At 45.8% G+C, this 17,434-nt stretch overlaps 1 protein-coding gene across 3 annotated transcripts in view; it reads left to right on the plus strand.

Annotated features, from left to right (window-relative positions):
* Window positions 1-9,159: 9,159 nt before the first annotated feature.
* The window catches only part of PPP2R5E (protein phosphatase 2 regulatory subunit B'epsilon), a 133,959-nt gene continuing 125,684 nt past the window's right edge, over window positions 9,160-17,434 (plus strand). For 2 of the 3 annotated variants that reach the window (XM_040332344.1, XM_040332345.1), the window contains exon 1: window positions 9,161-9,576. The gene's annotated coding sequence lies outside the window, so the exon portion shown is untranslated. Of the gene's footprint in view, window positions 9,577-17,434 lie in introns of all 3 variants that reach the window. The other variant, XM_040332347.1, reaches the window with a different exon arrangement.

Genomic DNA, 17,434 nt, shown 5'->3' on the forward strand with positions numbered 1-17,434 from the left:
GCTATGACAGTGAAAGGATTAATGTGACAAGCATGCCCAAACAGAACAGAACAGAACAGAACCCAAACCCAGAACCCAATCTCTCCTAGTATCCCACTGTGGGTAACATATTAGGGCTTTAACTAGTACTTCTCCTTTTTTCTATCATACGCTCAACAGGGCTCTTGTATACAGGCTGGTCGAGTACACACGATCGGGTTTCTCGTCGGTGAAAACACCGTCGAGAAACCCAACGGGAAAACCGAGGACCGGCTTGGTCCCTTTTCCCGACATGTTTTCTCTTGGTCGAGAAAACCTGCCATGTGTAGGCTCCACCGCAGTGTTTCCCTATGGGAAAACTGCAGAGGAAAAAAACGCAGCGAATCGCGACAAGAAAAATTAAAACATGTTCTAAATTTTCTTGTTGTGATTCTCTGCAGTTTTCTCTGCTGGAGAGCCTACACACGGCCGGTTTTCTCGTCCAAGAGAAAACATGACAGTTTTCCAGATGAAAAAACTGATCGAGTGTACGCGGCTTAAGAGCTCTTTCACATCTTGGTCCCCTCGCAAGAGGGATCCATGTTCGGATTGCTTTTCAGAGGGCATTTGACAAGTGGTGAGAAAGCATTATATTTTGTTTACTCCAGGAGTATATAATGAGTTTGGAAATTCTAGAGAAATGCTTAAATAATGCATTGCAATTCAACTAAACACATAGGGGCAGATCCACAAAGATCTGCCCCGGCGCAGCGTATCAGAGATACGCTACGCCGCCGTAACTTACTTGTGTCATCTTCGAATCCTTAAAGATTTTGCGCCGTAAGTTACGGCGGCGTAGTCTATCTCTGGCGCCAGAATTCAAATCGGCGATTAGGGGGCGTGTTTCATTTAAATGAAGCGTGTCCCCGTGCCAAATGAAATGCGCATGCGCCGTCCCTAAATTTCCTGCCGTGCATTACGCTAAATGACATCGCTAGGACGTAATTTTTTTTAACATAGACGTGAATTACATCCATCCTGATTCACGAACGACTTACGCAAAAAAAATAAAATAAATTCAAATTAAACGCAGGAACGACGGCCATACTTAAAACACCAGCTTTAACTATACGCCAGAAAAAGCCGACTAGAGACGACGTAAAAGAATGCGACGGCCGCGCGTACGTTCGTGGATCGTCGGAAATAGCTAATTTGCATACCCGACGTGGAAAACTACGCAAAACTCCACCCAGCGGACGCCGAAGTATTGCATCTAAGATCCGAAGGCGTACGAGGCCGCACGCCTGTCAGATCTAACCCAGATGCCGTCGTATCTTGGTTTGAGGATTCAAACTAAAGATACGACGCAGGAAATTTGAAAGTACGCCGGCGTATCAGTAGATACGCCGGCATACTCTCTCTGTGGATCTGCCCCATTAGATTTTAGTTGACTACGATGAATAAAATGGGACCAAAACCAAAATGCCATTTTAGTAAAAGACTATGGCTAAAACACTTGCAGAAGACTAAAATGGCACTAAAACTAAAATGCCATTTTAGTCCAAAGACTAAAACGAAATGGAAATTTGATGCCAAATTAACACTGGTGCACAGCCCCAAATGTGTTTGGGGCTGTGCTCATGCAGCCGTGTGTCACAATACACATCTATGGGATTGACAGCACAGGGATGCACGCAACACCTGTACCGGTAAAAGATGACCCTGCACGGGGCATGCAGCTCATTGTGCAGCGTGAACAGGGCCTACATTTTTATTTTTTTTGCAAATGCTCGTATGCTGTACTTGTGTTTATGATCACTTCCCTGTATACACAAGTCCATCCATTCATTTCAATGACAGGTCATACCTCAGCAGAGGAAATATAACTTCAATTTACACTGAACAGACTCAGAGCCCTAAAAGGTCATGAAAACTGGAATGGCAGGTTTACACCATTGCAATGTGGTACTACGAGTGTTACCATAACACACATTTTGTGTGTTGGCGCAGTGTGGTGTCATTCATTCTGCATAGCAAAAGCGTTTGGCCTCATTTCCACTGGCGTTTTTACAGCCACGTTTCTGAGCGTTTTTTACAGCTTAAAAACGCCTGTCCATGTTATTCTATGGCTTCATTCCCACATAGGCGTTTTTGAGCTGCAAGTGGCATAGACGTTTTTGAGCTGTAAAAAAAACGCGGGACCAGGGCGTTCTGAAGCTCCAGAGTAGAGCTGTAAAAACGCCAGACGTTAAAAAACGCTCAAAAAAGCGCAAAAACGCGCAAAAACGCTCAAAAACGCGACCGCGGCATTTTTAAAGCTGCAGCTCACAAAAAAAAAAATTTTTTTTTTTTACAAAATAAACATGGACAGGCGTTTTTAAGCTGTAAAAAAGCCTAACAACAGTGGCTGTAAAAACGCCAGTGGAAATGAAGCCTTATTCTCAAATGTGGATTTTCAGTGGCCCCCTGATACACCTCGTCAGTGCTCAGTGGTATGCTTTGTGAGGCACTGCTGAAAAACTGGCATGTGTGATTTGCGATCCGTTGGATATCCTATTAAACAAATGTGCTTTCCTTAATGGGATTGGGCTTGTGTGAACATGCCCCAGGGCCCATTCCTGCCTAGATGCCCCCCCTTCATTTCAATGGAAAATGTATTTAAACATCTGAATGCAGTTTAACCACTTAACCCCCGGACCATATTGCTGGTCAAAGACCAGAGCACTTTTTGCGATTCGGCACTGCGTCGCTTTAACTGACAATTGCGCGGTCGTGCGACGTGGCTCCCAAACAAAATTGGCGTCCTTTTTTTCCCACAAATAGAGCTTTCTTTTGGTGGTATTTGATCACCTCTGCGGTTTTTAGTTTTTGCGCTATAAACAAAAATAGAGCGACAATTTTGAAAAAAAATTATATTTTTTACTTTTTGCTGTAATAAATATCCCTCAAAAATATATAAAAAAACTTTTTTTTTTCCTCAGTTTAGGTCGATACGTATTCTTCTACATATTTTTCGTAAAATAAAAAAATCGCAATAAGCGTTTATTGATTGGTTTGCGCAAAAGTTATAGCGTTTACAAAATAGGGGGCAGTTTTATGGCATTTTTATTAATATTTTTTTTTTACTAGTAATGGCGGCGATCAGCGATTTTTTTTCGGTACTGCGACATTAAGGCAGACACTTTTGACACATTTTTGGGACCATTGGCATTTTTATAGCGATCAGTGCTATAAAAATGCATTGGATTACTATAAAAATGCCACTGGCAGGGAAGGGGTTAACACTAGGGGGCGGGGAAGGGGTTAAGTATGTTCCCTGAGTGTGTTCTAACTGTAGGGGGGGTGGACTCACTAGGGGAAATGACTGATTGCTGTTCATTCATTGTATGAACAGACGGTCAGGCATTTCTCCCCTGACAGGACTGGGAGCTGTGTGTTTACACACACAGCTCCCGGTCCTCGCTCTGCAACGAGCGATCGTGGGTGCCCGGCGGCGATCGCGCCCGCTGGGCACGCGCTCGCCCCTATTGGCTGCTGGGTGAGGTGATGTTATACTACGTGCTCTCGCCCAGCAGAGCCAACCTGCCGCCATATAACTACGGCGGCTGGTCGGCAAACAATTAAAGTGGCACAAGGTTTTTACCCTTATGCAAGAAGGTAAAAAACCCTTCTGCATGCAGCAGCCCCTCTAATATTTACCTGAGCCCTCTCTCGATCCAGCAATGCCTACGAGAGCCTTGCCTCTCTGGGGACTCGCACTCCTGATTGGCATTTGGCAGCAGCGAGAGCCATTGGCTATTAATCACAGCATGGGAGCCAATCAGGGGGCGAAGGGGGCAAGGTTGAGCCATGGCTCAGTGTGTTAAAGGACACACAGAGCCGTGGGTCGGGAACATGCCTGCTTGGGTGCCCCCAGAGAAAGCCGCTTGTTGTGGGGGCACCCGACAGGAGGGAGAAACCAGAACCCAAGAAGAGGAAGATCGGGGCTGTTCTGTGCAAAACTGCTGCACAGAGCAGGTAAGAATAATATGTTGGTTATTTAAAAGAAAAAACAAAAAAACAAGGCTTTAAAATCGCTTTAACGTGATTGCAAACCTAGGATTTCTATTTTTTTAAAATAACAAACAGTGTTTTTTGCACAGAGCAGCCCAGTTCCTCCTCTTCTCGGGTTCTCCCCCGGTGCTCCTGGCTCCTCCTCCCTGTTGAGTGCACCCCTAGCAAGCCTCCTGCTATGTGGACACTCCTGCATGTTCGCACTGCTCTGTGTGTACATTGACACACAGCATGGCTCAGTCCCTCCCCTCCTCACTGGCTGTGATTGATGCTGCTGTCTCCAAGGCCTACACACGATAGGTTAACCAGAGGACAACGGTCTGATGGACAGTTTTCATCGGTCCAAACCGATCGTGTGTAGGCCTCATAGGTTATTTAACCATAAGTTAAAAAAAAGCCAACTTGCTTTAAATTTAACCTATGGTTTCCTAACTGATGGGAAAAAAAACGTCGACGCATACTTGGAAGCATTGAACTTCGTTTTTTTCAGCACGTCGTTGTGTTTTACGTCACCGCGTTCTGACACAATGGGTTTTTTAACCGATGGTGTGTAGGCATGACGGACCATCAGTCAGCTTCATCGGTTAACCTATGACAACGGTCCATCAGACCGTTCTCATCGGATGGACTGATCGTGTGTACGAGGCTTGAGTCAATGAGGAGGGAGAGAGCCTCATCTCTCATGCACATGGTTGGACTGAGATAGGGCTCAGGTATGTATAAGGTGGGGGCTGTGGAGAGAGGAGACTACAGAAGTTTTTTTTTTACCTTCATGCAGAGAATGCAATAAAAGGAAAATATGGGAATCCTTTTTTTTTTTAAAATCATACTTGTCCATCTTTCCCTCGCCGACTCTAACAATGATAACTGAGCGATCAAACGCGGTCGATCGCTCAGTTCTCAGGGCTCCGGGTTGAGAGTTTTTTTGTTTGTTTTTTAGCCAATGGCGTGTGAACACACTCCAAAAACTCCACCCGGCGCAAAAAAAGTGCACACCAAATAGTGAAAAACAAAAACTGCACAGGGTGTATGTATAGTCCTTGTCCGAACAGGAAGGACATTGAACCTGATCCCCCAGGGTGTTGGGCTCCAGACAGGGACTGAGGTACTTCACTTGGTCCATCTGGTCGAAACCAGACAGACCCGTTCTCTGGGAGATCTGCCGGAACAGACAACCCCAAGTACTAGGTGGGGCTCCCCCGAAGGGAGACCCCATGAGAGAGGGCGAACCAAGCCAGAAGCATGTCCACCCCCTCCTAAGAGATTCAGGGCAGGACAGAGGACCTACACCCTACTAATCAAATGTGAATTGTGTACAAACCCAAAAACAACAAAAAAATATAAAGTGACGGACACAACAAACAACATAAAGGTGGGGAAAACGGAAGTGGAGACGTGCAAGTTGCCATTGTGCAATACAAATACAAGTGTAATACTCCAAGTTGAGAGTTTGTGACTGTCAGTCAGCAGCTCTCTGCTTCCCCCCTCGTTTGCTGTTGAGGGGGCATACGGCTCAGGCTCTCAGCAGCTCACTGAGAGGCTGAGCCAGTCCAGGCCTAACCAGCTGCGATGTCAGCCGACAGCGGGCTTCAGCCTGTTGTCTGCTGAAAACAGGTCACAGGAGTGCAGAATGAACGGCGCTCCTGTGATCCACAGAAATACAGCCATCCGAGCTTTGGCTGTACTTCTCCTTCAGGGTAAAAAATATTGACTTGAACAGGATGTATGAATACCAGATATTCCTGGCATAAAAACCGCGAGAATGTGCGTATGCGTAAAAATTCTTCTAGCTTTTTTTTTTTTTTAAATCAAGGGAGTGTGGTGTATGCGTGTATGGTGGCATTCACTGCTCAGCGCTTTGAATCGCAACCAGAATTACCGCTATTCTGGCTGCAATTTCAAAACGCTCTGGTAAAATGACAAATCGCACAATGCAAATTTCAGATGCCATTCATTTTAGCCACTTGCCCTCCAGAAGGTTTACCCCCCTTAATGACGAGGCCATTTTTCGCAATATGGCACTACGTTAACTTAACTGACAATTGCACGTAGTGCGATGCTGTACCCAAATAATATTTATGTCCCTTTATTCCCACAAATAGAGCTTTCTTTTGGTGGTATTTGATCACCTCTGTGGTTTTTATTTTTTGCGCTATAAACAAAAACAACATTTTGAAAAAAATAAAAAAGTTTTACTTTCTGCTAAAAAAATATCAAATAAAAAAAAAAGGGAAAAAAAAAAAAATCGAATTTCTTCATCAATTTAGGCCATTATTTATTCTGCTACATATTTTTGGTAAAACAAATCCCAATAAGCGTATATTGATTGGTTTGTGGAAAAGTTATAGCGTCTACAAACTATGGGATATTTTTAGGGATTTTTTTTTTTTTTTAAATAATGGTGGTGATGAGCGAGACTGCGTCACTGCGGTGGACAAATCGGACACAAAGTGAGACTTTTTGGGGACCAGTGACACCAACACAGTGATCAGTGCTAAAAAAAATTGCACTGTCAGTGTACTGACACTGGCTGGGAAGGGGTTAACACCAGGGGCAATCAAATGGTTGAAGGGGTTGTAAAGGTACAATTTTTTTTTCCTAAATAGCTTCCTTTACCTTAGTGCAGTCCTCCTTCACTTACCTCATCCTTCCATTTTGCTTTTAAATGTCCTTATTTCTTCTGAGAAATCCTCACTTCCTGTTCTTCTGTCTGTAACTCCACACAGTAATGCAAGGCTTTCTCCCTGGTGTGGAGTGTCATGCTCGCCCCCTGCCTTGGACTACAGAAGAGTCAGGGCGCTCTCTACCTTGCAGATAGAGAAAAGATGTATGTTAATGGGCGTCCTGACTCTCCTGTAGTCCAAGGGAGGGGGCGAGCACAACACTCCACACCAGGGAGAAAGCCTTGCATTACTGTGTGGAGTTACAGACAGAAGAACAGGAAGTGAGGGTTTCTCAGAAGAAACAAGGACATTTAAAAGCAAAATGGAAGGATGAGGTAAGTGAAGGAGGACTACACTAAGGTAAAGGAAGCTATTTAGGAAAAAAAAAAATTGTACCTTTACAACCCCTTTAAATGTGTGCCTATGGAGTGCTTGCTAACTGTGTGGGGGAGGTGCTACTGCTACGGGAAGGCAGAGATCCATGTTCCTGCTTTGGAGAAACACAGGATCACAACCTTCCCTTCTCACAGAATGGCGATCTGCCTTGTTTACATAGGTATACCACTGCCGCTCTGCCTGTGTCCTGAACGATCGGCGGGTCCTTGCGGACATCACGTCTGATTGGCTCCGGCTGTGTCCAATCACAGCGGGGGTGGGTCGTGTGCACGCCTCAAACCTAGAAGTGCAGGATCACATACAGGTAAGCAATTCTGCACAGGAGAGCCACCTTGACGCTATATATATATATATATATACACACACACAGTATACGGTCGGCAAGCAGTTAAAGACACCCACTGCCTCCATAAATCGCATTGCATTAAGGCTGTCATCCAAAAACACCCCCTGAACTTTTTTTTGGGCGACAACCTTTGTGTGATGCGGTTTTTCGCGGCAGAACCGAACCACATTTTTAGGTGCCATTAAAATAAATGGCATCTGAAATTCACGTTGTGCAATTTGCCCTTTTACCAGTGTTTTGACAAGGCGTGATCGCAGACTATATGGGCGTATGCATGTAATAATGAGCCACAAAGCAATTTTTTTTTTCTTTACCAAAGCTCCGTTCACACATAGGTGATTTGAAGCGCGGGTGGAAGCGCCACAAAATACAGGACCTGTTTACAATGTCATTATTTCCTAACGGCACCCCAAACGCGGTGCAATTCTGTCACGATCGTCTTGTGACAAATCACGAAAAAAAAAAAAAAACAGCTCCAGAACTCCTTTTGGGTGACAAGCTTCTCACAGCAATCATGGCAGAATCGCACCGCGTTTTGGGGTGTCATTAGGAAATAATGGCATTATAAATGCATCCCGCGTTTTGCTGCAATTCGCAACGCCTATGCGAACGGAGCCTAATCTATACACAGCGCAGGTTTGTACAGGCCTATTAAAAACAAACAATGGGCTGCATTTAGATCAGTAAAAATAAAATGCTTACCGTATTTATCGGCGTATACCGCGCACTTTTTTGCCCTGAAAATCAGGGCAAAATCCTGGGTGCGCGATATACACTGATACCCGCGCCGAGTTTGAACCACTGCGCCGGCATATACCGAGCGCAGTACACTCGGGTATAGTCGGGCTGGCTCGGCTCCTCTCGCGGTCACATCCTGGACGCACAGGACGTGACCGCGAGAGGAGCCGAGCCTGCCCGACTATACCCAAGTGTACTGCGCTCGGTATATGCCGGCACAGTGGTTCAAACTCAGCGCGGGAATCGAGCAGGGAGGACACCGCAGAAGGACGCCGGACCCGACGAGGAGGACACCACCGAAGCCGCAGTCGGACCCGACGAGGCCGCCGCGCAAGACACCAAAACTGTAAGTACTAAAATGTTTTTTTTTTACAGGAATGCGGGTCCACATTAGGGGTGCGCGCTATACGCCGGAGCGCTCAATACCCCGATAAATACGGTAATAATTCGGTGTTTTTAGGCTTCTGTGTGCAAAAGGCCTCATAAGTCCTCCAGAATGTGGCCCTCCCCACTAGAAACAAATGGGTCACCTGGGCATGCTGCAGCCTGTAGTCCTCCAACCTAGAAGGTGTGAAAACTAGGGCAATAGTGGAGCTGTACCACCCAGCAACCAATCAGCTGCCTTCTGCTATTCGAAAACTGAAACCTTATTGGTTGCTACGAGCAACAGCTGCCCTTGTCACACACCGCTCCCATATGCCCGGTTCACCTCAGACACATTCAAGTTTCCTCCTCACTAGGGTCCCCGGCACATTATAAGCCTCCCCACCCCGCCGGTGAAAACACCCCTTTCCCGCACAGCAGCTGGGGGGAGCCCTTTCCCGCCCTTCCCCCTCCTCCCTTAGTCCATGATACGGGTACTTCCCTCAGCGACCAATCCCAGCGCCCCCTTCCCCAGCGTTCTGCGCGCTCACACTACCCTGCTAGGTTCGGGGCCCTCGCCTCTCCAGCGCTGCGCGCCGCAGCCAATCAGCGCTCTCCTCCCTTTTGAACCTGCCCGTTCGTCAGCGCAGAGGTGGGCGGGTCCGGCGAGCGGTCAGGTTAGGTTGAGTTTGTGTTCTGTATGTGTGTGTGCCATGGACTCAGCCCAGCACTGATATTGACAATAGAGAGGAAGCTGACTAGAAGGGGGCACCCACCGCTAAGCGAGCCACACACAGAGACACCGCCCCCCTTCTCCCTCATCCTCCGAGGCCGCACTGTCTCCCGGGGACAGACCAAGACTCAGGCCGCTGAGGGAATGTCACTCCTATTGTCAGGGATTGCCGAGGAGGATTAGCCCGGGCTTCGCAGGAAACCAAGCTGCTGTTGCTGGGGGAGACGCGCTGTGCCGACTGAGGCCTACACTGTGAGCTGAGCCTGCCAGAGGCAAGGGAGAGAGCCCCGGCACCACCATCTCTAATCCCTATCCAGAGCTCCAAGGTAATCCAGGTCCTCCTCCTCCTCCCTCCTCCATCATCACCCTGTGTGTGGGGTGGGCACAGACACTGCCCTTCCCCTTCCTCTCTCTCCCCCCCCCCCTCTGTGTGTACATGGAACACTCCACTCTCTCTGTGTATTCTATATTATATCTATGGAGGGGTCATCACCCCAATCTAAGGAGGATCTACATCATAACACCCCCTCCCCCCCCTGATCATTGTCTTTATACAGTCTCACTTCTCCTGCTGCACTCTCTATAACACTGCTGGGCATCAGTGCTTTGTGTACCCCAGGGGTTCACCCTTCATGTCCCCAGTAAAGTTTTAGCAAATGATCTCATTATAAACAGATCTGTGTACATGTCCCCCCCCCCCCCCCCAAGCCATCATTCTGTCTTCCTAGCGTCTCACTAATCCTGCTGCACTCTCTATAACATATCTGATCATTAGCGGCCTGTGTACCCCAGGGGTTCACCCTTCATGTCCCCAGTATAGTTTTAGCACATGATTGCATTATAAACAGATCTGAGTGTAGAAGTGTCACCCGACCGCCTGGTATTTGGGGGTTGGTGTGTTAGGACAGTCCTCCCAAGAAAGGGGTCCGCCTGGTTCTGGCCAGCGAGTACCCCAGTACCTGTCAGAACCCTGGATCCCCAGAGGGGGGAGATCAGGGCATGTCTTCCTCGTTGGAGGAGGATCATGTGTACACCTTGTGATCTTTTTCTTTGGGACGTACTGAAAGGAATGACAGAAATGCCCATAGAGAATAATGGAAACAAAATATTTAAATTCCTTGTTAAAGTCTATGGGCATTTCTTTCTGTCAATCCTTTTAATATAACCGCCCACCCCCCCCCTTTTTTTTTTTTTGTGCACCAGATGTTAAAGCGGAGGTTCACCCAAAAATCAACTTTCTGCCATTAGATCCAACATACTGCTGACATCTGCAGTATGCTGTTTTTTTTTGTACTTATCGTTTTATCAGCCGTTGTTATCCGGCTCTGAGCGGGGATTTCTGCGGGGAGTAGGCGTTCCTAAGCCAAGCGGATTTGATTGACGGGCTGCTAAAGCGCGTCACGCCTTCTGAAAATACCCAAAGTGACACTCGGGTGTTTACGGCGCTATACGGCGCCTGCCGCGTAGAGCTGACTGCGCAGGCGCCGTAAACACCCGAGTGTCACTTCGGGTATTTTCGGAAGGCGTGACGCGCTTTAGCAGCCCGTCAATCAACTCCACTTGGCTTAGGAACGCCTATTCCCCGCAGAAATCCTCCGCTCGGAGCCGGATAACAACGGCTGATAAAACGATAAGTACAAAAAAAAAACAGCATACTGCAGATGTCAGCAGTATGCTGGATCTAATGGCAGAAAGTTGATTTTTGGGTGAACCTCCGCTTTAACTTTTCACGTGTGTTTGACTACACCATGGGCCCCTTACACACTTAGATTTTCTGCAGACTTTTGTCTTCAGATTTCCCAAAACCATGTAGTACAAGGGCCTGCCTGATTGCATACTAATTGAAGCTCTTGGGCCCCTTCCACACGGGGATGGATCCGCTTGCAGCAGTCCGCCAGCTCAGCGGGAGATCTCTCCGATGACCTCCGCTGATCCGGCGGATGACAGGTCCCTGTCTGCTCACTGAGCGGGGAGGGGCTTGTCCAGCGCAGCTGCCTCCTATGGAGAGATCGGACGAAAAACGGATAGCATGTCCATTTTCATCAGATATCCGATCTGATTTGTCTTGGAAGGATGGCGACGTATCGCCATCCGTCTGATTTTAGTGGATCAAATGTCAGCGGACATGTCACCGATGAAATCCGACGCTCCATAGAGAAGGATGGAGCGGCCGTTCAGGTCCGCCAAAAAACGGACAGGCCGACCTGAATGATCCGGCGGTGTGAAAGGGGCCTTAAGGTTTGACCTCATATTCTATGGTTTTAGGAAATATTCAGACAATCTAATAATCACTCCTCCTGCTGCACTCTAACATAGCTGGCCATCAGAGCCCTGTGTACCCCAGGGGTACATCTCTCGGGTAAAGTTTTAGCATGTGATGTTATTGTAACCTGATCTGAGTGTAGAAGTGTCAACTCAGTCCTAATTCTGTCTTCCTAGAGTCTCACTTCTCCTGCTTCAGTCCCGGTAATGTACCCGGAATCAATGGTACGTGTACCCCTGGGGTACCTCCTGTCTCTGAAGTCTCCAGTCAAAGTTTCAGCACGTGATCTCATTGTAAACAGATCTGAGTGTAGAAGTGTCACCTATCCAGAGATGTGTTTCTATGTACTCTTATCTCTTCTATTACTATATTGTATGCCTGTTGTAGGTTTATATACTATTAGCTAGATTCAGAGAGACTTAGGCTGGCGTATCAGTAGATACACCAGCCTAAGTCTGAATTTGCGTTGGCGCTAATTTAAGCGTATTCTGGTAACCAGATACGCTTAAATTAGGCTCAGATACGAGCGGGGTAAGTGTCTTACACCATCGTATCCTAAAGTGTAATTTAGGTGGCGCTTCCATTGCGGTCGGCGTAGAATATGTAAATCACTAGATACGCCTATTCACGAACGTACGCCCGGCCGACGCAGTACAGATACGCCGTTTACGTAACGCATTATCAGGCATAAATTTATTCCATCAAATAGCTGGAATAGTAATGTTAAGTATGGCCGCCGTTCCCGCGTCAAAATTTGAGAATTTTACGTTGTTTGCGTAAGTCGTCCGTGAATAGGGTTTTACGTCATTTACGCCCACGTCGCAATCAATAGGACCGTGCGGCGTACTTTGCCGCAATGCACACTGGGATATGTAGGCGGACGGCGCATGCGCCGTTCGTAAAATACGTCAATCACGTCAGGTGAATCCCCATTAACATAAAACACGCCCCCTCAGCTAAATTTGAATTAGGCGCCATTACGCCCGCCCGATTTACGCTACGCCGCTGTAACTTAGCAGGCAAGTACTTTGTGAGTCATGTACTTGCCTCGCTAACTTACGGCGGCGTAGTGTAAACACGATACGCCGCCGCAAAGTTAGGATGCCCTCTCTGAATCTAGCCATATGTGATACAAGTCACACATTGGGATGGACTGATGAGGCTGCAAGGGTCACTACTCTAATAATTCACTAGTCCTAGTTCTGCCCCCTTTTGGAGTCTCGCTCCTCCTGCTTTTTCCTGGTAACATCTCAACCATCAGTGCTCTGTGTACCCCAGGGGTACCTCTGTCCCTAAAGTCTCCAGTAAAGTTTTGGCACGTGATCTCATTGTAAACGGATCTGTGTACATGTGTCGCCCCCAGCCATCATTCTGTCTTCCTAGAGTCTTACTCCTCCTCCTGCTGCACTCTATGTATCGTGGCCTGTGTACCCCAGGGGTACATCTCTCATGTCAAGTTTTGACACATGTCGCCCCAGTCATCATTCTCTCTTCTTAGGGACTCACACCTGCTTCATTCTTGTTGTTATAGCTTTCCTTCAATGCTCTTTGTACCCCAGGGGTACCTTTGTCTCTGAAGTCTTCTGTCATGTTTCAGCACGTGATCTCATTGTAAACGGATCTGAGTGTAGAAGTGTAACCTATCCAGAGATGTGTTTATATTTCTATGTACTCTTATCTCTTTTATATTCCTATATTGCCTAATTTTATAGGTTTATGTGATATTATATAAACACTTGCAGGACAGACCACATGTCTGTGATATTAAGTCACACACATTGGGATGGATTGATGAGGCTGCAAGGATCGCCACTCTTAGGCCTCATGCACGGGTTTCTTGTAAACGTTGTTTATCTGACAGGAGACAATCGTTTCAAACTCACCTAAGCTGCATTTTTTTCAAACCTGTTTAGCAGAATTTTGGATTTTATTTCATTGGCTAGATTTTTCATTTATTCTGGCCACTGAAATAAACGCTGAAGTGCTAAACGTGCCAAGCGTTTATGCGCATTTAAAAAAATAAATAATTTGTGGTCAGAAGAACTGCTCATTACTGCGATTTTAGGGCGTTCGGACAACACCCCATAAACTCCCCTGCTGATAAATTGCTAAAAACATCCATGTTTGCCGGGACCCATAGGATAACATAGAGGGGCGTTTAAGGCCTGTTAAACAAAACGCCCAAACTCACAAAAACTTTAGAATAGCAGCAGCAGTGTGTATGATCCGCTATAACCCACTAGTCATATATCTGCCCCCTTTAGAGTTTCTTGCCTCCTGCTTCAAGAGGTTGTTAACTCTGGGGGGAAAAAATCCTGCAAGACAAAAGAATATTGAGCGAATATGCATCACATATTATACTAGCTCCATTATGAAATACTTGCCCTAGAACGAAGCTGTTCCAGCGGCACCTGCACACTGCTAATATGGCTGAGCTTTTCCCAGGAGTTTTTGTCCGGGTTCATGGGCTCCAGCGCTGTTATTGACAGGGGCCGAGATGACGCCACTCCTGTGCATGCGCCGCAGTTTACGGCACAGGGTTTGGAAGAAATGGCGCACCGTGGCCGTTCCTTCAGAGTGCATGTGCCAGTGATGCCACTGGCTGCATATAATGTAAATATCTTAACGGTGCATGTTTAGGAGATATTTGCACTATCTATAGGTAAGTATTATAGGCTCATCTATAGGTACACGTCAGCAGAGGAAGTTTACTTCCTCTATTTTGTATCATAGCTGGCCTTCAGAGGTCTGTGTACCCCAGGGGTACATCTCTCGGGTAATGTTTCAGCACGTGATCTCATTGTAAACAGATCTGAATGTAGAAGTGTAACCTATCCAGAGATGTGTTTATATTTATACTTACTCTTATCTTCTATTTATTTATTACAGGTACTTGTATAGCGCCATCAATTTACGCAGCACTTTACATATATATATATATATATACAGTGAGGAAAATAAGTATTTGAACACCCTGCTATTTTGCAAGTTCTCTCACTTGGAAATCATGGAGGGGTCTGAAATTGTTATCGTAGGTGCATGTCCACTGTGAGAGACATAATCAAAAAAAAAAATCCAGAAATCACAATGTATGTTTTTTTAACTATTTTTTTGTATAATACAGCTGCAAATAAGTATTTGAACACCTGAGAAAATCAATGTTAATATTTAGTACAGTAGCCTTTGTTTGCAATTACAGAGGTCAAACGTTTCTTGTAGTTTTTCACCAGCTTTGCACACACTGGAGGAGGGATTTTGGCCCACTCCTCCACACAGATCTTCTCTAGATCAGTCAGGTTTCTGGGCTGTCGCTGAGAAACACGGAGTTTGAGCTCCCTCCAAAGATTTTCTATTGGGTTTATGTCTGGATACTGGCTAGGCCACGCCAGAACCTTCATATTCTTCTTACATAGCCACTCCTTGGTTATCCTGGCTGTTTGCTTCGGCTCAGTGTCATGTTGGAAGACCCAGCCCCGACCCATCTTCAAAGCTCTAACTGAGGGAAGGAGGTTGTTGCCCAAAATCTCGCAATACATGGCCCCGGTCATCCTCTCCTTAATACAGTGCAGTCGCCCTGTCCCATGTGCAGAAAAACACCCCCAAAGCATGATGCTACCACCCCCATGCTTCACAGTAGGGATGGTGTTCTTGGGATGGTACTCATCATTCTTCTTCCTCCAAACACGGTTAGTGGAATTATGACCAAAAAGTTCTATTTTGGTCTCATCTGACCACATGACTTTCTCCCATGACTCCTCTGGATCATCCAAATGGTCATTGGCAAACTTAAGACGGGCCTTGACATGTGCTGGTTTAAGCAGGGGAACCTTCCGTGCCATGCATGATTTCAAACCATGACGTCTTAGTGTATTACCAACAGTAACCTTGGAAACGGTGGTCCCAGCTCTTTTCAGGTCATTGACCAGCTCCTCCCGTGTAGTCCTGGGCTGATTTCTCACCTTTCTTAGGATCATTGAGACCCCACGAGGTGAGATTTTGCATGGAGCCCCAGTCCGAGGGAGATTGACAGTCATGTTTAGCTTCTTCCATTTTCTAATGATTGCTCCAACAGTGGACCTTTTTTCACCAAGCTGCTTGGCAATTTCCCCGTAGCCCTTTCCAGCCTTGTGGAGGTGTACAATTTTGTCTCTAGTGTCTTTGGACAGCTCTTTGGTCTTGGCCATGTTAGTAGTTGGATTCTTACTGATTGTATGGGGTGGACAGGTGTCTTTATGCAGCTAATGACCTCAAACAGGTGCATCTAATTTAGGATAATAAATGGAGTGGAGGTGGACATTTTAAAGGCAGACTAACAGGTCTTTGAGGGTCAGAATTCTAGCTGATAGACAGGTGTTCAAATACTTATTTGCAGCTGTTTCATACAAATAAATAGTTAAAAAATCATAAATTGTGATTTCTGGAATTTTTTTATTTTATTATGTCTCTCACAGTGGACATGCACCTACGATGACAATTTCAGACCCCTCCATGATTTCCAAGTGGGAGAACTTGCAAAATAGCAGGGTGTTCAAATACTTATTTTCCTCACTGTATATATATATATGTACATTCACATTCACATCAGTCCCTGCCTTCAAGGAGCTTACAATTTAAGGTCCCTAACTTACATTCATACATACACATACTGGGGGCAGATTAGACAGGAGCCAATTATACTACCTGCATGTCTTTGAAGTATTGGAGGAAATACCTGTAAGAAACCCATAGATCTTACAAATTACACATTGGGATGGATTGATGAGGCTGAAAGGGTCACGACTCTAATAGCTCGTCCTAATTCTTATTCCCCCCAGAGTCTCGCTACTCTTTTTTCACCCTCTGTAACATAGCTGGCCATCAGTGCTCTGTGTACCCCAGGGATCATTTGGTGGAGGGGGGATTATGGTGTGGGGTTGTTTTTTAGGGGTTGGGATTGGCCCCTTATTTCCAGTGAAGGGAATTCTTAAGGCGTCGGCATACCAAGTAAAGTTTTGGTACGTGATCTCATTGTAAACCGATTTGAGTATACATGTGTAAACTATCCAGAGGTGCATTTATATTTTTAAGTGCCCTTCTTGCTTATATTGTTATCCCTGTATTTTATTTCAGGTACTTGCATCACGCCATCAATTTATGCAGTGCTGTAGACATGTATATATTGTAAATTCATATCGGTCTCTAGTTTACAATCTAAGGTCTCTAACTCACATTTATACTAGGGACAATTTAGACAGGAGCCCATTACGGTAACCTACCAGCATATATACACGCACACACGTGATCCTGCACTTCTGCATAGGGTGCGTGCCGCTTCTGCTGTAATTTAGTCACAGCAGAGGCCGATCAGTGGGTGCCGGCCAATGGCTGTCCACCGGCACCCACTGATTGCCAGAAAAACACACAGGACAGACTTGGCCTATGTAAACAATGCAGAGCTCCATTCTGACAGACGGAATTTGATCCATCAGATCCCCTAGTAAAAGCACATCGCACAATACACAAAAACAATGGTTAATGTTTAACCCCTTCCCAGCCAATGTCATAATAAGTACAGTGACAGAGCATATTTTTTTAGCACTGATCACTATATAAGTGACACAGGTTCCCAACGTGTCAGTTAGATGTCCAATTGTCCGCCACAATATCGCAGTCCCGCTGTAAGTTGCTGATTGCTGTCAATGCTAGTATAAAAAAGAAAATTAAGTAAAACATTTCAGTATATATCCTATAGTTTGTAGATGCTATAACTTTTGTGCATATGTAGCAGAATACATATTGGCCTAAATTAATAAAGAAATTAGAGTTACTTTTTTTTTTTTTTTTATTTGATATGTTTTATAGCAGAAAGTAAAAAAAATTGTTGTTTTTGGTCATCTTTTGTTTATGGCCAAAAAATTTAAACACGCAGTGGTGATCAAATA

Source organism: Rana temporaria, chromosome 13, assembly GCF_905171775.1.
Source record: "Rana temporaria chromosome 13, aRanTem1.1, whole genome shotgun sequence".
NCBI lineage: Eukaryota > Metazoa > Chordata > Amphibia > Anura > Ranidae > Rana > Rana temporaria.